The sequence below is a fragment of the Ranitomeya imitator genome, chromosome 2, assembly GCF_032444005.1.
Source record: "Ranitomeya imitator isolate aRanImi1 chromosome 2, aRanImi1.pri, whole genome shotgun sequence".
In the NCBI taxonomy this organism is placed as follows: Eukaryota; Metazoa; Chordata; class Amphibia; order Anura; family Dendrobatidae; genus Ranitomeya; species Ranitomeya imitator.
In genome coordinates, this window is record NC_091283.1 from 125,843,022 (window position 1) to 125,865,740 (window position 22,719).

The window sequence follows — 22,719 nt, forward strand, 5'->3', positions numbered from 1 at the left end:
AAGTGTCTGAGGTTACGCTACTTTACATTTTGAATTTTTAAAGTTTAGATAGTTGTTTGCAAGTGTGGATTTGCCTGTGAATTTAAAAGTCTGCATTGCAGTTTAGTTCCTGCTTTGCAAAATTTCCTTCATTCATCGGCTTCTTTTTTCCACTTCAGATTTCACCTCTGGAAATCCTTAACTAAAGATCCACCTAAAATCAACTAAAATATGAGAGTCCTCAGTGGTTGATACCCTTTAATGGCCAACTGAAAAGGTGGTAACAAATAGCAAGCTTTAGAAATTACTTAGGTCCCTTCATCAGGCATAGAATAACACAAAATCTGAAGATTCCCATATTTATACACAAGAGGACACGGGAATAATGCAATAGATAAGACAAGTGATGTGAAGCGTGACGTGCTTGATGCCACTTGTCTTATCTAGCACATTATTCCTGTGTCTTCTTGTGTATAAATATGTGATTCTATGCCTGATGAAGGGAGCTAAGTGGTTTCTAAAGCTTGCAATTTGTTACCATCTTTTCAGTTAGCCATTAAAAGGTATCAACCACTGAGGACTCTCAAATTCGAATAGTTTTCTATCTACTGGCTAACACGGTACAAAGATATATGTTTTTTGTAAATCCCACAGCATTCTGTACCCTAATTATATTTGGAGTGAGATCCCCATGTAGGGGCTGTGCTGTACATCCTGCGAAGTAAGAAACAGCTATTGAAAAGTCATCTTGCAGAAAACAATGACCGACAGTAGCCGTGGTGTCACCAGCCTAAAATGTAAAAAAAACAAAGCACATGAGCTTATTCTTTGGAGAGGAAGTTTTGACTGTGCAGTTGGAGATTCCTGATTAGGGCCTGATGACATACTCAGCGCTGGGCGCTCTGCTATTGGTGAGGTGAGAGCAGGCTAGGCTCAGTGTCTGATCTCAGAGCAGCAGCCCTGCCCTGAGCTTGGAAACCAGATACATTTCATGTCAGGCAGCTCTCATCTCCACACCCCTGGCTTGAACTCCCACTCCTGCTCCTCATCCCAGAGCCAGAGCTCCTGGCTGAAAACACGTGGATTCCTCTCCCTGGATTACACTTATTATTCATTCATCTCTTCTGACCGTCTTACTTCTAAATCCCTATTGATATCGTTTGGACATTTTTTTGCATTTCTTTACGTCTAAAGTTGGTTCACATGCAGGATTGTTGTATGGATTAGAAGAAGAAAACTTTTTGGTGGCAAATTTGGAATTCCCAGAATGATGCAGTGCAGTTGATGGTGTTGGCAGTGCTGGTCAAGCATTGATTACAGTCTCAGACATGCTGGAGCTGCCAGTCTGTGATTGACAGCAAATATGCAGACCTATCCCTGACAGTGAGTGGCGGAGCTGCTTCAGCTTGCATCTGGTGAGGTAATATGTATGTGCGTATGATGATTGAGTCTTATTACAGCTCTTCCCCTGCCAGGAGAGAGTCCTGGTTACCCTGCTCCCATATGAGTAGGACAATTCAAGCACATTCTATCGAGTTTGGAGAGTTCTGACCAGAATTCACTGTCAATGTATCGTTTACAGATGTGGACATGGGCTATTCCGGCATCTGATCACAAACACCAGGAAGACTTTTGGGGTCATGCATCAATGCTGCCGTTCCTATGAACTAAAGCATTTATTTAATCTATGGCTTTCACTGTTTGTTTGTGCACAGCATTATTTAAGCTATATTTATATATTATTATATAGGCATGTTATGGATCAGACTTGTGTGACGGAACCATTCTTTTATTATTAAGTGATTCTTATATAGCTTATATATTCATCATATTCCGCAGTGCTGTACAGGCATTATCATCGCTGTGCCCATTGGAGCTCACAATCATAATTTCCCTATCACTATGTATTGGGAGTATGGGAGGAAACCGGAAAACACGGTGGAAGCCCATGTGAACACATACAAACTCCGTGCGGATGTTGTTCTTGGTGGGATTTGAACCCAGGACACCAGCGCTGCAAGGCTGCAGTGCTAACCTCTGAGCCACCTTGCTGCCCTTTAATCCTTTGGTCATTAGCACTTTCTCCCATAGCGTTAGGTCTGAATGTCTAAATAGGTCCTTTTCAGTTAAAAAATAAGGAAAATGTTATTGTTGTTTTTAGGCGTTATAGTAAATGTAATTGTTGTTTGTAGGAGCCATAGTAAATGTAATGGTTTTTGGTATTTGGAAGGAGCCATAGTAAATGTCATTGTTGTTGGTAGGACCTATAGTAAATGTCATTGTTGTTGGTAGGAGCCTTAGTAAATGTCATTGTTGTTTGTAGGACCCATAGTAAATGTCATTGTTGGTACAAGCCATAGTAAATGTCATTGTTTTTGGCAGAAGCCATAGTAAATATCATTGTTTTGATAGGAGCCATAGTAAATGTCATTGGTAGGAGCCATAGTAAATGTCATTGTTTTGGTAGGAGCCATAGTAAATGTCATTGTTTTGGTAGGAGCCATAGTAAATGTCATTGATTTGGTAGGAGCCATAGTAATTGTCATTGTTTTTGGTAGAACTCATAGTAAATGTCATTGTTTTTGGTAGAACCCATAGTAAATGTCATTGTTTTGGTAGGAGCCATAGTAAATGTCATTGTTTTTGGTAGAACTCATAGTAAATGTCATTGTTTTTGGTAGGAGCCATAGTGAATGTCATTGTTTTTGGTAGGAGCCATAGTAAATGTAATTGTTCTTGGTAGGAGCCATAGTAAATGTCATTATTTTTGGTAGGAGCCATAGTGATTGTCATTGTTCTTGGTAGGAGCCATAGTAATCGTCATTGTTCTTGGTAGGAGCCATAGTGATCGTCATTGTTCTTGGTAGGAGCCATAGTAAATGTCATTGTTGTTTGTAGGACCCATAGTAAATGTCATTGTTGGTACAAGCCCTAGTAAATGGCATTGTTGTTGGTAGAACATATAGTAAATGTCATTATTTTTGGTAGGACTCATAGTAAATGTCATTGTTGGTACGAGCCCTAGTAAATGGCATTGTTCTTGGTAGGAGCCATAGTAAATGTCATTGTTTTTGGTAGGAGGCCTAGTAAATGGCATTGTTTTTGGCAGGAGCCCTAGTAAATGGCATTGTTTTTGGCAGGAGCCCTAGTAAATGGCATTGTTGGTAGAATCCATAGTAAATGTCATTGTTCTTGTTTGGTGTAATAGTAAATGTCATTGTTGTTGGTTGGCACCATAGTAAATGTCATTATTTTTGGTAGGACTCAGTAAATGTCACTGTTGGTACGAGCCCTAGTAAATGGCATTGTTCTTGGTAGGAGCCCTAGTAAATGGCATTGTTTTTGGCAGGAGCCCTTGTAAATGGCATTGTTGTTGGTAGAACCCATAGTAAATGTAATTGTTTTTGGTTGGCGCCATAGTAAATGTCATTGTTTTTGGTTGGCACCATGGTAAATGTTAACATTTGATTATAAATACACATAAATTGTTTATAAAAAAACAAAACTAACACTGAAATGCATTATAGGGGATAAATGTATGAATGCTGGTGGTCAACCACTGGGGTCCCAGCCATCATTAAAGCAGGGTCTCAAATTGCCCTGTGATGATGGAATGCGCATGCCTGACTATATCTCCCATCAATGTGTGGGCGATCGGTGGTCATAAACACACTACCACTTTCAATAGACCCACTGAAGTGAATCTAGCGGTGCTCATGCTTGTGTGCTCTCTAACTCCATTTACACAGGAGACTTTTGGACGTCTTTTTCACAGTTATACGGTCTCAGAGATGGGATCATACATCTGTCACCTGTATTATGGATATATTGCATTCGTTTTAATGGGGCAACCACGTTAATTAACTTATTACTAATTTAAAAAATAATGAATAATGTAAATCTAATTTACTAACCACACTAAACAGTTTCATATTCGATAAGCGCGTAAATATCAATATTTCACAGTAGAAATCTCTTCAGTCATTGACTATGGTGAGGACTTTATTACATTTAAGTGAGAAGCAATTCTAACATTATAAGAGGAACATGTCACAAGTATTATATTAGCCATTTCTTTTACATTCCGGGTAGCACATATTGTAAAAGCAAATTATAGAGACCGGCCCTGTTAATCTGGGTGTAGCATTAGTCATTGTGAATGAAAATTGTCATTGTGAAATTTTTTTTAGCAAAGTTAAGCTGGCTAAAGCTTTAATACTATGTATCTGAAATCCATGTGATAGATCCCTGTCTGCACCTTGTAATGGTTCTACACAAAACTGGCACGCACAAAAGAGACGGGCATGAATAGCTACTTCACTTGTTGTAAATTTGGACTCGGAGAGAAGGGCTAGACTTTTTAATGCAGGTTTAATGACTCTCTAAACAAAAAAAAATACAGGGTATATACAAAATCAATAAGATTTATGGTTCCAGTCAATCAAGTCAAAAAGACAGTTAACTTTTTCATTGAGCCATGGCAGATGCCCATTCATCTACTCACAGAATGGATTGCATTTGTTACCCAGTTCCTTTGTTCCTAAGTCTAACCTTAGTAGAGAGTATACTTATAAATCAATGTTTGTAGAAGGGGGAAAAATAGTTCTTATTTTACATTTTTTTTTCAAAAAATGATTTGCAGGAACTTAATAAAAACAGGAACCAAGACAAATCCCGTTACACTGGTGACCCTTTCATCCTTTGTTGGATGATTAATGTCTAGGTTCCTTCAGTGGCTACTGTAACAATGATATGATATTTTTGTAACATAGTAAGTGTAATTTTAGACTAGTTAAAGATTAATAAAATATTTTGTTCTGCTTCCCTAAATTGCTTACCTGCATTCGAATGACTGTGTGAAGAACTATATGTTATATGCGCTGAACTTATAACACTACAACATGAGTTCCTTCCAGCGTTGAACACAAAGACTTAAATCATTAGTGGAGGTTGTTATTAATGTCAACAAAGACATTTCGAGCTGTCCTCTCCCAACCGGCTTCCGTTTTCCAGGGTACGTGAGCATGCAGCACTATTATAACTGTAAGCAACCTTGTACTCTTGTCAGCAAACAAGTAGTTAATACTAAAGGCCTTTAAATGGGAAACTGAACAATAGGTCATAAACTTATTTCCCCTACCGATTATAGAGGAATGCCACCCAATAGTATGGCTTACAAGATTGATCAAATATGTTGCGTAATAAAGTAGCCAGTGGCAACATTATACTCATATATTGTTATATTATTGTTTATATTTTAGTGTCCGCAATGTTTAGGGTTTGTGAATTCTTTTGTGGTGTAAGAGATGATTCACATTGTGTCACTAACTAAGGGGCAACAGCAGGGACCTTGGTCCGTCATATTAGAGGGCACTATGATGCATCTTCTATGATGCATCTGATGTAAATACATCATTGTAAATACACACCTGTACTTTGTATCTCCCCCACCTCATTGTAGATTGTAAGCTCTCACGAGCAGGGTCGTCTTATTTTGCTTTAATTATTGTATTGTTAACGTTGTTACTTATGACTTTTGTGTTTGAAACTGTAAAGCGCTGCGGAATATGTTGGCGCTATATAAATAAAGATTATTATTATTATTATTATCTTCTGCTCTTTTCTCTTTTGATGCTCTCAGTAGGTTGAGATACAAAACAGAAAGGAGATAGCTGCATACTTATTGTTAATCTATGGTATGTTCACTAGAAAAAAGATATGTATGTAGCTTTTTTTATTTTTACCTTTATTACCATATAGTAAAACGTCACTTAAATTGGACTTTCGTGGTAGCTCACGTTGACCATCTCAAGTGAAGTCTTCCATCCCAGACACAAAATTTGCTCATACTTTGCAAATGTCTGGTGCCATCCTTTTTATTGGCACTGGCACTGGTGTTGTGAATTCTGTGGCCAAGCTCCCTCCTGTGGTCGAGAGTGGTACTTCGGCTGGTTCTGTCTATGAGCTTCCTTTGGTGGATGAGAGTGGTACTGCGGCTTCTGAGTTTCCTTCCTCAGGTGATGAGGTTAAGTCGTTAGGTGCTGCTCTATTTAACTCCACCTGGTGCTTTGATCCTGGCCTAGGATTAGGGATTGCGGTCAGCAGAGTTCCCACGTCTCAGAGCTCGTCCTTTGTTTTTGGTAATTGTCAGGTCACTTTGTGTGCTCTGAACTTCAATGTCCATTGTGGTTCTGAATTACCTGTTCATAACAGTACTGGAGGCCCAAAGTACTAATGCTTCTCAATAGAGGGAAAAGAGAAGTTCTGAGACCATTTTTTTTCCTTTGCACTGTGTTCTGTCTTTCTTTTCCCCTTTACATCAGGGTGGTTCAGAACACAGGTGTGGACATGGACATTCAAGGTCTGTTCTCTTTGATGGATAATCTCGCTATAAATGTACGGAATATTCAAGATTTAGTGGTTCAGAATCCTATGTTAGAACCTAAGATTCCTATTCCTGAGTTATTTTCTGGAGATAGAGCAAAGTTTTTGAATTTTAAAAATAATTGTAAACTATTTCTGGCTTTGAAACCCCGTTCCTCTGGTGACCCAGTACAACAAGTTAAGATCATTATTTCTTTATTACGTGGCGACCCTCAAGACTGGGCATTTTCCCTTGCGCCAGGAGATCCTGCATTATGTAATATTGATGCGTTTTTTCTGCCGCTCGGATTGCTGTACGACGAACCTAATTCAGTGGATCAGGCAGAGAAAAATTTGCTGGCTCTGTGTCAGGGTCAGGATGAGATAGAGATTTATTGTCAGAAGTTTAGAAAGTGGTCCGTGCTCACTCAATGGAATGAATGTGCGCTGGCAGCTATTTTCAGAAAGGGTCTCTCTGAAGCTCTTAAGGATGTCATGGTGGGATTTCCTATGCCTGCTGGTCTGAATGAGTCTATGTCTTTGGCCATTCAGATCGGTCGACGCTTGCACGAGCGTAAATCTGTGCACCATTTGGCGGTATTATCTGAGCATGAACCTGAGCCTATGCAGTGCGATAGGACTTTGACCAGAGCTGAAAGGCAAGAACACAGACGTCAGAATGGGCTGTGTTTCTACTGTGGTGATTCCACTCATGCTATCTCCGATTGTCCTAAGCGCACTAAGCGGTTCGCTAGGTCTGCCACCATTGGTACGGTACAGTCGAAATTTCTTTTGTCCGTTACTTTGATCTGCTCTTTGTCTTCCTATTCTGTCATGGCATTTGTGGATTCAGGCGCTGCCCTGAATTTGATGGACTTGGAGTTTGCTAGGCGCTGTGGGTTTGTCTTGGAGCCCTTGCAGTGTCCTATTCCATTGAGAGGAATTGATGCTACGCCTTTGGCCAAGAATAAGCCTCAGTATTGGACCCAGCTGACCATGTGCTTGGCTCCTGCGCACCAGGAGGATATTCGCTTTCTGGTGTTGCATAATGTGCATGATGTGGTCGTGTTGGGGTTGCCATGGCTACAAGTCCATAACCCAGTATTAGATTGGAAATCAATGTCTGTGTCCAGCTGGGGTTGTCAGGGGGTACATGGTGATGTTCCATCTCTGTCTATCTCATCATCCACCCCTTCTGAGGTCCCAGAGTTCTTGTCTGATTACCGGGATGTATTCGATGAGCCCAAGTCCAATGCCCTACCTCCGCATAGGGATTGTGATTGTGCTATCGATTTGATTCCTGGTAGTAAGTTTCCTAAGGGTCGACTGTTTAATTTGTCTGTGCCTGAGCACGCCGCTATGCGGAGTTACGTGAAGGAGTCTTTGGAGAAGGGTCATATTCGCCCGTCATCGTCGCCATTGGGAGCAGGGTTCTTTTTTGTGGCCAAGAAGGATGGTTCGCTGAGACCTTGTATTGATTACCGCCTTCTAAATAAAATTACGGTCAAATTTCATAACCCCTTGCCGCTGCTGTCTGATTTGTTTGCTCGGATTAAGGGGGCTAGTTGGTTCACCAAGATAGATCTTCGTGGTGCGTATAATCTTGTGCGTATTAAACGGGGCGATGAATGGAAAACAGCATTTAATACGCCCGAAGGCCATTTTGAGTACCTGGTTATGCCATTCGGACTTTCTAATGCTCCATCAGTGTTTCAGTCCTTTATGCATGACATCTTCTGAGAGTACCTGGATAAATTCCTGATTGTATACTTGGATGATATTTTGGTCTTCTCAGATGATTGGGAGTCTCATGTGAAGCAGGTCAGAATGGTGTTCCAGGTCCTGCGTGCTAATTCTTTGTTTGTGAAGGGGTCAAAGTGTCTCTTTGGTGTTCAGAAGATTTCATTTTTGGGGTTCATTTTTTCTCCTTCTACTATCGAGATGGACCCTGTTAAAGTTCAGGCCATTTATGATTGGACTCAGCCAACAACTCTGAAGAGTCTGCAGAAGTTCCTGGGCTTTGCTAATTTTTATCGTCGCTTCATCGCTAATTTTTCTAGCATTGCTAAACCGTTGACTGATTTAACCAAGAAGGGTGCTGATGTGGTCAATTGGTCTTCTGCTGCTGTGGAAGCTTTTCAGGAGTTGAAGCGTCGTTTTTCTTCTGCCCCTGTGTTGTGCCAACCAGATGTTTCGCTTCCGTTCCAGGTCGAGGTTGATGCTTCTGAGATTGGAGCAGGGGCTGTTTTGTCGCAGAGAAGTTCTGATTGCTCGGTGATGAAACCATGCGCCTTCTTTTCCAGGAAGTTTTCGCCTGCTGAGCAAAATTATGATGTTGGCAATCGAGAGATGCTAGCCATGAAGTGGGCATTCGAGGAGTGGCGTCATTGGCTTGAAGGAGCTAAGCATCGCGTGGTGGTCTTGACTGATCACAAAAACTTGACTTATCTCGAGTCTGCCAAACGGTTGAATCCTAGACAGGCTCGTTGGTCGCTGTTTTTCTCCCGTTTTGACTTTGTGGTTTCGTACCTTCCGGGCTCTAAGAATGTGAAGGCGGATGCCCTGTCTAGGAGTTTTGTGCCCGATTCTCCGGGTTTGTCTGAGCCGGCGGGTATTCTCAAAGAGGGGGTAATTTTGTCTGCCATCTCCCCTGATTTGCGGCGGGTGCTGCAAAACTTTCAGGCTAATAGACCTGACCATTGCCAGCGGAGAAACTGTTTGTCCCTGATAGGTGGACGAATAAAGTTATCTCTGAGGTTCATTGTTCGGTGTTGGCTGGTCATCCTGGAATCTTTGGTACTAGAGATTTGGTGGCTAGATCTTTTTGGTGGCCGTCTCTGTCGCGGGATGTGCGTTCTTTTGTGCAGTCCTGTGGGATTTGTGCTCGGGCTAAGCCCTGCTGTTCTCGTGCCAGTGGGTTGCTTTTGCCCTTGCCGGTCCCGAAGAGGCCTTGGACACATATCTCTATGGATTTTATTTCGGATCTCCCCGAATGTCGGTCATTTGGGTGGTTTGTGATCGCTTCTCTAAGATGGTCCATTTGGTGCCCTTGTCTAAATTGCCTTCCTCCTCTGATTTGGTGCCGTTGTTTTTCCAGCATGTGGTTCGTTTACTTGGCATTCCAGAGAACATCGTTTCTGACAGAGGTTCCCAGTTTGTTTCGAGGTTTTGGCGAGCCTTTTGTGCTAGGATGGGCATTGATTTGTCTTTTTCCTCTGCTTTCCATCCTCAGACAAATGGCCAGACTGAACGAACCAATCAGACCTTGGAAACATATCTGAGATGTTTTGTTTCTGCTGATCAGGATGATTGGGTGTCCTTTTTGCCTTTGGCTGAGTTCGCCCTTAATAATCGGGCCAGCTCGGCTACTTTGGTTTCGCCGTTTTTCTGCAATTCTGGGTTCCACCCTCGTTTCTCTTCAGGGCAGGTTGAGTCTTCGGACTGTCCTGGTGTGGATACTGTGGTGGATAGGTTGCAGCAGATTTGGACTCATGTAGTGGACAATCTGACTTTGTCCCAGGAGAAGGCTCAACGTTTCGCTAACCACAGGCGCTGTGTGGGTCCCCGACTTCGTGTTGGGGATTTGGTTTGGTTGTCATCTCGTTATATTCCTATGAAGGTTTCCTCTCCTAAATTTAAGCCTCGTTTCATTGGTCCATATAGGATTTCTGAGGTCCTTAATCCTGTGTCTTTTCGTTTGACTCTTCCAGCTTCTTTTTCCATCCATAACGTGTTCCATAGGTCATTGTTGCGGAGATACGTGGCACCTGTGGTTCCATCTATTGATCCTCCTGCTCCGGTTTTGGTTGAAGGGGAATTGGAGTATATAGTGGAGAAGATTTTGGATTCTCGTGTTTCGAGACGTAAACTCCAGTATCTGGTTAAGTGGAAAGGTTATGGTCAGGAAGATAATTCCTGGGTCTTTGCCTCTGATGTCCATGCTGCTGATCTGGTTCGTGCCTTTCATGTGGCTCATCCTGGTCGGCCTGGGGGCTCTGGTGAGGGTTCGGTGACCCCTCCTCAAGGGGGGGTACTGTTGTGAATTCTGTGGCCAAGCTCCCTCCTGTGGTCGAGAGTGGTACTTCGGCTGGTTCTGTCTTTGAGCTTTCTTTGGTGGATGAGAGTGGTACTGCGGCTTCTGAGTTTCCTTCCTCAGGTGATGAGGTTAAGTCGTTAGGTGCTGCTCTATTTAACTCCACCTGGTGCTTTGATCCTGGCCTCCAGTCAATGTTCTAGTATTGGTCTTGCTTCCTCCTGGATCGTTCCTGTGGCCTGTCTATCCTGCATAAGCTAAGTTTTGCTTGTGTTATTTTTGCTTGCTATTTTTTCTGTCCAGTTTGCTTTATTGGTTTTTCTTGCTTGCTGGAAGCTCTGAGACGCAGAGGGAGCACCTCCGTACCGTTAGTCGGTGCGGAGGGTCTTTTTGCCCCTCTGCGTGGTTGTTTGTAGGTTTTTGTGTTGACCGCAAAGCTATCTTTCCTATCCTCGGTCTATTCAGTAAGTCGGGCCTCACTTTGCTAAATCTATTTCATCTCTGTGTTTGTATTTTCATCTTACTCACAGTCATTATATGTGGGGGGCTGCCTTTTCCTTTGGGGAATTTCTCTGAGGCAAGGTAGGCTTATTTTTCTATCTTCAGGGCTAGTTAGTTTCTCAGGCTGTGCCGAGTTGCATAGGGAGCATTAGGCGCAATCCACGGCTACCTCTAGTGTGGTGTGTTAGGATTAGGGATTGCGGTCAGCAGAGTTCCCACGTCTCAGAGCTCGTCCTTTGTTTTTGGTAATTGTCAGGTCACTTTGTGTGCTCTGAACTTCAATGTCCATTGTGGTTCTGAATTACCTGTTCATAACACACTGGTCCCCTGTGGTCCATCAGGTCCATCATTTGCATTGGTCCATCCCATGTCAGAGAAGCGTAGGGTGGGCCTGGTTCATACTTTCTACACTGACTGTGACAACCATTTTGGACAAAGAGAAAGTGGCTCCAAAACTTGGTAAGAACAACAGTGATTGAAAGCAAGACACAGGCTTGGTGTTTGTACATTAAAGGGAACCTGTCACCCCGTTTTTTCAATATTATTATTATTATTATTTATTATTATAGCGCCATTTATTCCATGGCGCTTTACATGTGAGGAGGGGTATACATAATAAACAAGTACAATAATCTTGAACAATACAAGTCACAACTGGTATGAGATAAAAATACCGTTAAATAGGGCCTGAGCTGTGCTTTACAATAGTGTATTTTTTGTCTCCTGATTCTCCACCTATGCTGCCGAAATACCTTACTAAAGTCGCCGTTTTCGCCTGTCAATCACGTTGGTCTGGTCAAATGGGCATGGTTAAATCCCCGTTTCTCCCCCTGCTCCTCAGCGTGTCTGACGTAAATTCGATCTGTGAATCGCACAGATCGCGCTCTTTTTTGGCAGTTGCGCAGTGCATTTTGCTCTTGCGCCTGCGCATTATGCTTTGCCCAACTGTGGGCATAGCATACAGCACATCACCGCGCATGCACCGCGAATGATGTCGTCCCTAACACCCATGCACTGGAAGGCTATTGCTAGATTTACGGGGTGCCGGGTGGAATGTAGGAAGAAGCTTGATCGGACCATTGGGACTTTCGCCATATAGAGGGGGCTATGTAGCCAGGATAGTGGCGCACTGTGTAAGGAGGCGTTCAGTATTACTCTAGTACTCCCTGATGAAGCACTATGATGACATGGGGTTCTGGGTTGTGTGGCTACATGTCGGCAGTCATGGTGTCATAACTTATTGCATGCATTTGCTGAATATTGCATTTTTTATGTTGACATTCATATTGACTGTTATTATGTACATGATAGATTTTGCCTTGAGTTAATGAAGTATTTTACCCTATTTTGTAGTATATTTTGTTATTTTGCTGTATTTGATCTTTTTTGTGTGGTTGCCATGTATGTATACATGCTCCACTGTCCTACAGTTATTAGTGGGGTGTTTTTAAAACAAATGTTGTACGTTGTGAATTTCGTGTATAGATTATTTAGTAAATAAATTTTTATATATTTCTGAATTTTAGATGGCAAAGGTGGGTGCTAGTTGTACAAACACTTTGAAATTATGATAATTTAATTTACAGAGAAAAACACTTTCAAGCGCTAACTACAAATGTAGAGGGGTTTATTATTATGGTACAGTACTGAGACCTAAAGTATAGTGGAAGGTATCAGAAAAACTACGTCTAACCATGTATCCAACAAATGAAAGTAGAAATACCAGTGTATATTGTAATGAGATAATGTCAGCTGTATGTGAAGGATTGAAATAAAAATGATTATTAGATGATAATAATATTTTCTGAGCACATATCCACGTGATATATTGCTGATTGACTCTCCGTCCTTACTCACAGTTTATTGTCCATGGCACAGGACCCCAAATAACAACCAATATGACTACCATATACATAAGGTTTGTCGCCCAGTATGAACTTCAAAATGGAAAAACCTGCTCATTTTATGCACAATAATTAAAGAAGGATCACTTTAATTGTACACAAAATAAAAGGCGACCGCTTAAGGAGCATTCTCGTTACCATTATCATTTACTTATTAAGATATTGATAAAAAATTAATTTTTTTGTAACATTTGAAACAAGGAGGGTAGGTCACCACCTGTGATCTGAAGGAGCCAATACACATGTACATTGCAGACACAAAAGAGAATGGTAAAACCAAAAACACTCAGTTTGAAAAAATGTTTGCAGTAATCCGCAAGTGCTAGTAAAAGATGTAAATAACAGGGTATTTGGTTGATACGTTTTTTGCAAAAAATGTATACTAAGCTGCTCTACCAATCTTCACGGTATACCCATATCAGAGCAGTCCTAACTAATGTATGCAATCCCTATCTGATGTATTTAAAAACCTGATCATCTGTATATTACCTGTGTGAACAGGGTTCAGAGAGGAAAAATCCATGTGTGCATACAGGGCAGAACAGCTTTTGTGCAGCTAGCCCAAGAGGAGTGGTGGAACTCCCCAGTCTTGTAGACACAAGAGAACAATCATGGAAACAGGAACACATGGGCTACTTGCACAGTGAACAAGTCTGTAAGAACATGTTCACACACCACCAAGAAACCTGAAGACACAAAAGAGAATGGTAAAACCAAAAACACTCAGTTTGAAAAAATGTTTGCAGTAATCCGCAAGTGCTAGTAAAAGATGTAAATAACAGGGTATTTGGTTGATACGTTTTTTGCAAAAAATGTATACTAAGCTGCTCTACCAATCTTCACGGTATACCCATATCAGAGCAGTCCTAACTAATGTATGCAATCCCTATCTGATGTATTTAAAAACCTGATCATCTGTATATTACCTGTGTGAACAGGGTTCAGAGAGGAAAAATCCATGTGTGCATACAGGGCAGAACAGCTTTTGTGCAGCTAGCCCAAGAGGAGTGGTGGAACTCCCCAGTCTTGTAGACACAAGAGAACAATCATGGAAACAGGAACACATGGGCTACTTGCACAGTGAACAAGTCTGTAAGAACATGTTCACACACCACCAAGAAACCTGAAGACACAAAAGAGAATGGTAAAACCAAAAACACTCAGTTTGAAAAAATGTTTGCAGTAATCCGCAAGTGCTAGTAAAAGATGTAAATAACAGGGTATTTGGTTGATACGTTTTTTTGCAAAAAATGTATACTAAGCTGCTCTACCAATCTTCACAGTATACCCATATCAGAGCAGTCCTAACTAATGTATGCAATCCCTATCTGATGTATTGACTGGGGAGTTCCACCACTCCTCTTGGGCTAGCTGCACAAAAGCTGTTCTGCCCTGTATGCACACATGGATTTTTCCTCTCTGAACCCTGTTCACACAGGTAATATACAGATGATCAGGTTTTTAAATACATCAGATAGGGATTGCATACATTAGTTAGGACTGCTCTGATATGGGTATACCGTGAAGATTGGTAGAGCAGCTTAGTATACATTTTTTGCAAAAAACGTATCAACCAAATACCCTGTTATTTACATCTTTTACTAGCACTTGCGGATTACTGCAAACATTTTTTCAAACTGAGTGTTTTTGGTTTTACCATTCTCTTTTGTGTCTTCAGGTTTCTTGGTGGTGTGTGAACATGTTCTTACAGACTTGTTCACTGTGCAAGTAGCCCATGTGTTCCTGTTTCCATGATTGTTCTCTTGTGTCTACAAGACTGGGGAGTTCCACCACTCCTCTTGGGCTAGCTGCACAAAAGCTGTTCTGCCCTGTATGCACACATGGATTTTTCCTCTCTGAACCCTGTTCACACAGGTAATATACAGATGATCAGGTTTTTAAATACATCAGATAGGGATTGCATACATTAGTTAGGACTGCTCTGATATGGGTATACCGTGAAGATTGGTAGAGCAGCTTAGTATACATTTTTTGCAAAAAACGTATCAACCAAATACCCTGTTATTTACATCTTTTACTAGCACTTGCGGATTACTGCAAACATTTTTTCAAACTGAGTGTTTTTGGTTTTACCATTCTCTTTTGTGTCTTCAGGTTTCTTGGTGGTGTGTGAACATGTTCTTACAGACTTGTTCACTGTGCAAGTAGCCCATGTGTTCCTGTTTCCATGATTGTTCTCTTGTGTCTACAAGACTGGGGAGTTCCACCACTCCTCTTGGGCTAGCTGCACAAAAGCTGTTCTGCCCTGTATGCACACATGGATTTTTCCTCTCTGAACCCTGTTCACACAGGTAATATACAGATGATCAGGTTTTTAAATACATCAGATAGGGATTGCATACATTAGTTAGGACTGCTCTGATATGGGTATACCGTGAAGATTGGTAGAGCAGCTTAGTATACATTTTTTGCAAAAAACGTATCAACCAAATACCCTGTTATTTACATCTTTTACTAGCACTTGCGGATTACTGCAAACATTTTTTCAAACTGAGTGTTTTTGGTTTTACCATTCTCTTTTGTGTCTTCAGGTTTCTTGGTGGTGTGTGAACATGTTCTTACAGACTTGTTCACTGTGCAAGTAGCCCATGTGTTCCTGTTTCCATGATTGTTCTCTTGTGTCTACAAGACTGGGGAGTTCCACCACTCCTCTTGGGCTAGCTGCACAAAAGCTGTTCTGCCCTGTATGCACACATGGATTTTTCCTCTCTGAACCCTGTTCACACAGGTAATATACAGATGATCAGGTTTTTAAATACATCAGATAGGGATTGCATACATTAGTTAGGACTGCTCTGATATGGGTATACCGTGAAGATTGGTAGAGCAGCTTAGTATACATTTTTTGCAAAAAACGTATCAACCAAATACCCTGTTATTTACATCTTTTACTAGCACTTGCGGATTACTGCAAACATTTTTTCAAACTGAGTGTTTTTGGTTTTACCATTCTCTTTTGTGTCTTCAGGTTTCTTGGTGGTGTGTGAACATGTTCTTACAGACTTGTTCACTGTGCAAGTAGCCCATGTGTTCCTGTTTACATGTACATTGCAGTATTATGGAGTAGAATTGAAGACGTTGTGAAAAAAAGTTAAAAGATTCTGTGATCTATGCGTTGAAAGCTAAAGGGGTTTAATATTTGGAAGAGCATAGAGAACATTGGGGTACTTAATTCTTAGTATCGGTGGGGTACCAAGCTACAGACACCCAATGGTGACTTCTTCCGTCATGCTCCTTTAATTGAAGCAGAAATAAAAGCACATTTTAATAATTATAACCTGTAACATAAAGGCCAATTTAATGACCAAAATCATTTTTAAAAAGTTGTCAATAGAAAATGACCCATTGTTTCAATCAAATTTTTGTGTTACATGTTCTTTGTTAAGAAATAAAACTATTAATCCTGCAATTTTCTCATTGGCAATAAGATATGTTAGAAGTGATAAACCGACTCTCACCCTATCTTTTGTATTGAGGCATCTAATGAGCGTGTGCAAATGTCATTGTGAAGGCAAAGGGAGCAGGGTCAGCAGTGACATCTCCTATTGTGATTGATGGACCCTGCTTTATTAGCTGTATGTTGAGGATACCTGTCATTGAGCTATTATTATTATTATTATTATTATTTATTGTTATAGCGCCATTTATTCCATGGCGCTTTACATGTGAGGAGGGGTATACATAATAAAAACAAGTACAATAATCTTAAACAATACAAGTCATAACTGGTACAGGAGGAATGAGGACCCTGCCCGCGAAGGCTCACAATCTACAAGGGATGGGTGAGAATACAGTAGGTGAGGGTAGAGCTGGTCATGCAGCGGTTTGGTGGATCGGTGGTTACTACAGGTTGTAGGCTTGTCAGAAGAGGTAGGTCTTCAGGTTCTTTTTGAAGGTTTCGATGGTAGGCGAGAGTCTGATGTGTTGTGGTAGAGGGTTCCAGAGTAGGGGTGATACGCGAAAGAAATCTTGTATACGATTGTGAGAAGAGGAGATAAGAGGGGAGTAGAGAAGGAGATCTTGTGAGGATCGGAGGTTGCGGGTAGGTAAGTACCGGGAGACGAGGTCACAGATGTATGGAGGACACAGGTTGTGGATGGCTTTGTACGTCATGGTAAGGGTTTTGTAGTGGAGTCTCTGAGCAATGGGGAGCCAGTGAAGGGATTGACAGAGGGGAGAGGCCGGGGAATAGCGGGGGGACAGGTGGATTAGTCGGGCAGCAGAGTTTAGAATAGATTGGAGGGGTGCGAGAGTGTTAGAGGGGAGGCCACAGAGCAGGAGGTTGCAGTAGTCAAGGCGAGAGATGATGAGGGCATGGACTAGGGTTTTTGCAGATTCATGGTTGAGGAATGAACGGATTCGTGAAATATTTTTGAGTTGAAAGCGGCAGGAAGTGGAAAGGGCTTGGATATGTGGTTTGAAGGAGAGATCAGCGTCAAGGATTACCCTGAGGCAGCGAGCTTGTGGGACTGGGGAGAGTGGGCAGCCATTTACTGTAATGGATAGGTTCGTTGGGGGGGTCGCGTGAGATGGGGGAAAGATGATGAATTCTGTTTTGTCCATGTTAAGTTTTAGAAATCTAGTGGAGAAGAAGGATGAAATAGTGGACAGACATTGAGGGATTCTGGTTAGAAGGGAGGTGATATCTGGTCCAGAGATGTAGATCTGTGTGTCGTCAGCGTAGAGGTGATACTGAAAGCCATGAGATTCTATGAGCTGTCCCAGGCCAAAGGTGTAAATGGAGAAGAGCAGTGGCCCTAGAACTGAACCTTGTGGGACTCCGACAGATAGGGGGCGAGGTGAGGAGGTGGTGTGTGAGTGGGAGACGCTGAATGTCCTGTCTGTTAGGTATGATGAGATCCAGGATAGGGCCAAGTCTGTGATGCCAAGGGATGAGAGGGTTTGTAATAATAGGGAATGGTCCACTGTGTCAAAGGCAGCCGACAGGTCGAGGAGCTATAAAAACTGGTGAGACAAGGAGGATCTTAATGCGGTGGTAACTGAAGGATAAGTGTGGAGCCGCCTAGCGACCAGAGCAGAGTTAGCAGCAGTATGTTCGGACACGGATGTGACACCATCCCACTATTGAACTTGATGGATATATATTTTTTTTCAACTATATTAACTATGTAACTATTGTAATCCCACCTCTGACGATAAGGATCCTGCTGAAAACTCTTCCTGAAAGGACAAGAAGTTTGAGTCTAGAAGTCCCCTGTGGCCAGTGTGAAAATTGCAAGATTACTCATTTTGGGTTTTTTTTAACAAAGATTATGATATGAAAATAAAAAAAGACATTGGCAACATTTTTATCAAATGTTTAGAGCACTAAAACCTGCTTTAAACAATGGAGCATTGTGTGATGATAGCTTCCCTTTATGGTGCTTCTGTTATTTGCTTAGTGTTGGATGCTAGTTGTACTGGAGCATTGTTCAGATTCGTTTCTGTCCCTAATTCCAGTCCGGTTCCTCCCCGGCCCGTCTAATCCCACACTGTAGACCTTATCACATTGTACCATCAGATGATCTCAGTTCCCCTTTACAATAGGTGACATCAGAGCGTTGAAATTCAAGCACTGGCTTCCAACCTCGTAAACATATTTATACCTAGAGAAACATGCCATCTGAATATGGAACAGTTCAGGTTGGCACAATGTGAGAAGGGCATATAATTAGTGATGAGCAAATATACTCGTTACTTGAGATTTCTCGAGCAGGCTCGGGTGTCCTCTGAGTATTTTTTAGTGCTCGGAGATTTAGTTTTCATGAATGATTTACATCTGTTAGCCAGCATAAGTACATGTGAGGGTTGCCTGGTTGCTAGGGAATCCCCACATGTACTTATGCTGGCTAACAGATGTAAATCATTCAGCTACGGCAAGAAAAACTAAATCTCCGAGCACTAAAAAATACTCGGAGGACCCCCGAGCATGCTCGAGAAATCTGGAGTAACGAGTATATTCGCTCATCACTACATTTAATGCATTCTTCAATGGACCCATACATTGTCCCAGTGTATTATTTTACTCAGCTGCAGACCATTTCCAGAAAGGTACAAATCCCGAGATGAGTTTCCCACGACTCTATTTGCTTTGTAGAAGTAAAGTTAGCATGGTATGTATAAACAATGGCATGGAAAATGTCTTCGGAGACCTGCTATTGCCAAATTACACAGCCAAACCTTTCATAATCCATTTTAGGGTCTGTCAATGTGAATGGTGCACCCACCTTACATTTCGAATAATGATAATGGTCTTCCACCCTGGATGTTTGATCTCTATTTAAAGGGAACCTGTCAGCAGAATTGTGCACAGTAACCTATAGACAGTGTCAGGTCGGCGCCGTTATACTGATTAAAATAATACCTTCGTTGATGAAATCTGTCTTGTGGTTGTTGTTTAACCCCTTCATGACCCAGCCTATTTTGACCTTAATGACCTGGCCGTTTTTTGCAATTCTGACCAGTGTCCCTTTATGAGGTAATAACTCAGGAACGCTTCAACGGATCCTAGCGGTTCTGAGATTGTTTTTTCGTGACATATTGGGCTTCATGTTAGTGGTAAATTTAGGTCAATAAATTCTGCGTTTATTTGTGATAAAAACGGAAATTTGGCGAAAATTTTGAAAATTTCGCAATTTTCACATTTTGAATTTTTATTCTGTTAAACCAGAGAGTTATGTGACACAAAATAGTTAATAAATAACATTTCCCACATGTCTACTTTACACCAGCACAATTTTGGAAACAACATTTTTTTTTGCTAGGAAGTTATAAGAGTTAAAATTTGACCAGCGATTTCTCATTTTTACAACGAAATTTACAAAACCATTTTTTTTAGGGACCACCTCACATTTGAAGTCAGTTTGAGGGGTCTATATGGATGAAAATACCCAAAAGTGACACCATTCTAAAAAATGCACCCCTCAAGGTGCTCAAAACCACATTCAAGAAGTTTTTTAACCCTTCAGGTGCTTCACAGCAGCAGAAGCAACATGGAAGGAAAAAATGAACATTTAACTTTTTAGTCACAAAAATTATCTTTTAGCAACATTTTTTTTATTTTCCCAATGGTACAAGGAGAAACTGAACCACGAAAGTTGTTGTCCAATTTGTCCTGAGTACGCTGATACCTCATATGTGGGGGTAAACCACTGTTTGGGCGCACGGCAGGGCTTGGAAGGGAAGGAGCGCCATTTGACTTTTTGAATGAAAAATTGGCTCCACTCTTTAGCGGACACCATGTCACGTTTGGAGAGCCCCCGTGTGCCTAAAAATTGGAGCTCCCCCACACGTGACCCCATTTTGGAAACTAGACGCCCCAAGGAACTTATCTAGATGCATAGTGAGAACTTTGAACCCCCGGGGGCTTCACAAATTGATCCGTAAAAATGAAAAAGTACTTTTTTTTCACAAAAAAATTCTTTTAGCCTCAATTTTTTTCATTTTCACATGGGCAACAGGATAAAATGGATCCTAAAATTTGTTGGGCAATTTCTCATGAGTACACCGATACCTCACATGTGGAGGTAAACCACTGTTTGGGCACATGGTAAGGTTCGGAAGGGAAGGAGCGCCATTTGACTCTTTGAATGAAAAATTATCTCCATTGTTAGCGGACACCATGTCGTGTTTGGAGAGCCCCCGTGTGCCTAAACATTGGAGCTCCCCCACAAATAACCCCATTTTGGAAACTAGACCCCCCAAGGAACTTATCTAGATGCATATTGAGCACTTTAAACCCTCAGGTGCTTCACAAATTGATCTGTAAAAATGAAAAAGTACTTTTTTTTTCACAAAAAAATTCTTTTCGCCTCAGTTTTTCATTTTCACATGGGCAATAGGATAAAATGAATCCTAAAATTTGTTGGGCAATTTCTCCCGAGTACGCCGATACCTCATATGTGGGGGTAAACCACTGTTTGGGCACACGGCAGGGCTCGGAAGGGAAGGCGCGCCATTTGACTTTTTGAATGGAAAATTAGCTCCAATTGTTAGCGGACACCATGTCGCGTTTAGAGAGCCCCTGTGTGCCTATGCATTGGAGCTCCCCCACAAGTGACCCCATTTTGGAAACTAGACCCCCCAAGGAACTTATCTAGATGCATATTGAGCACTTTAAACCCCCAGGTGCTTCACAGAAGTTTATAATGCAGAGCCATGAAAATAAAAAATAATTTTTCTTTCCTCAAAAATGATTTTTAGCCTGGAATTTCCTATTTTGCCAAGGGTAATAGGAGAAATTGGACCGCAAATGTTGTTGTCCAGTTTGTCCTGAGTACGCTGATACCCCATATGTGGGGGTAAACCACTGTTTGGGCGCACGGCAGGGCTCGGAAGGGAAGGCACGCCAATTGGCTTTTTAAATGGAAAATTAGCTCCAATCATTAGCGGACACCATGTCACGTTTGGAGAGCCCCTGTGTGCCTAAACATTGGAGATCCCCCACATATGACCCCATTTTGGAAACTAGACCCCCAAAGGAACTAATCTAGATGTGTGGTGAGGACTTTGAACTTCCAAGTGCTTCACAGAAGTTTATAACGCAGAGCCATGAAAATAAAATAAAAATTTTATTTTCTCTAAAATGATTTTTTAGCCTGCAATTTATTATTTTCCCAAGGGTAACAGGAGAAATTTGACCCCAAAAGTTGTTGTACAGTTTCTCCTGAGTACGCTGATACCCCATATGTGGGGGTAAACCACAGTTTGGGCACATGTCGGGGCTCGGAAGTCAAGTAGTGACATTTTGAAATGCAGACTTTGATGGAATGCTCTGCGGGCGTTACGTTGCGTTTGCAGAGCCCCTGATGTGGCTAAACAGTAGAAACCCCCCACAAGTGACCCCATTTTAGAAACTAGACCCCGAAAGGAACTTATCTAGATGTGAGGTGAGCACTTTGAACCCCCAAGTGCTTCACAGAAGTTTATAACACAGAGCAGTGAAAATAATAAATACGTTTTCTTTCCTCAAAAATAATTTTTTAGCCCAGAATTTTTTATTTTCCCAAGGGTTACAGGAGAAATTGGACCCCAAAAGTTGTTGTCCAGTTTCTCCTGAGTACGCTGATACCCCATATGTGGGGGTAAACCACTGTTTGGGCACACGTCGGGGCTCAGAAGGGAAGTAGTGACTTTTGAAATGCAGACTTTGATGGAATGGTCTGCGGGCGTCACGTTGCGTTTGCAGAGCCCCTGGTGTGCCTAAACAGTAGAAACCCCCCACAAGTGACCCCATTTTGGAAACTAGACCCCCCAAGGAACTTATCTAGATATGTGGTGAGCACTTTGAACCCCCAAGTGCTTCACAGACGTTTACAACGCAGAGCCGTGAAAATAAAAAATCATTTTTCTTTCCTCAAAAATGATGTTTTAGCAAGCAATTTTTTATTTTCTCAAGGGTAACAGGAGAAATTGGACCCCAGTAATTGTTGCCCAGTTTGTCCTGAGTACGCTGATACCCCATATGTGGGGGTAAACCACTGTTTGGGCACATGTCGGGGCTCGGAAGTCAAGTAGTGACGTTTTGAAATGCAGACTTTGATGGAATGGTCTGCGGGCGTCACGTTGCGTTTGCAGAGCCCCTGGTGTGCCTAAACAGTAGAAACCCCCCACAAGTGACCCCATTTTGGAAACTAGACCCCCCAAGGAACTTATCTAGATATGTGGTGAGCACTTTGAACCCCCAAGTGCTTCACAGACGTTTACAACGCAGAGCCGTGAAAATAAAAAATCATTTTACTTTCCTCAAAAATGATGTTTTAGCAAGCAATTTTTTATTTTCTCAAGGGTAACAGGAGAAATTGGACCCCAGTAATTGTTGCCCAGTTTGTCCTGAGTACACTGATACCCCATATGTGGGGGTAAACCACTGTTTGGGCACACGTCGGGGCTCGGAAGGGAAGGAGCACCATTTGACTT

At 41.8% G+C, this 22,719-nt stretch overlaps 1 protein-coding gene across 1 annotated transcript in view; it reads left to right on the forward strand.

Moving 5' to 3' along the window:
• Positions 1-986: 986 nt before the first annotated feature.
• The window catches only part of ARHGEF9 (Cdc42 guanine nucleotide exchange factor 9), a 626,906-nt gene continuing 605,173 nt past the window's right edge, over positions 987-22,719 (forward strand). Inside the window, exon 1 of the mRNA XM_069747208.1 lies at positions 987-1,394. The gene's annotated coding sequence lies outside the window, so the exon portion shown is untranslated. The remainder of the gene's footprint in view (positions 1,395-22,719) is intronic.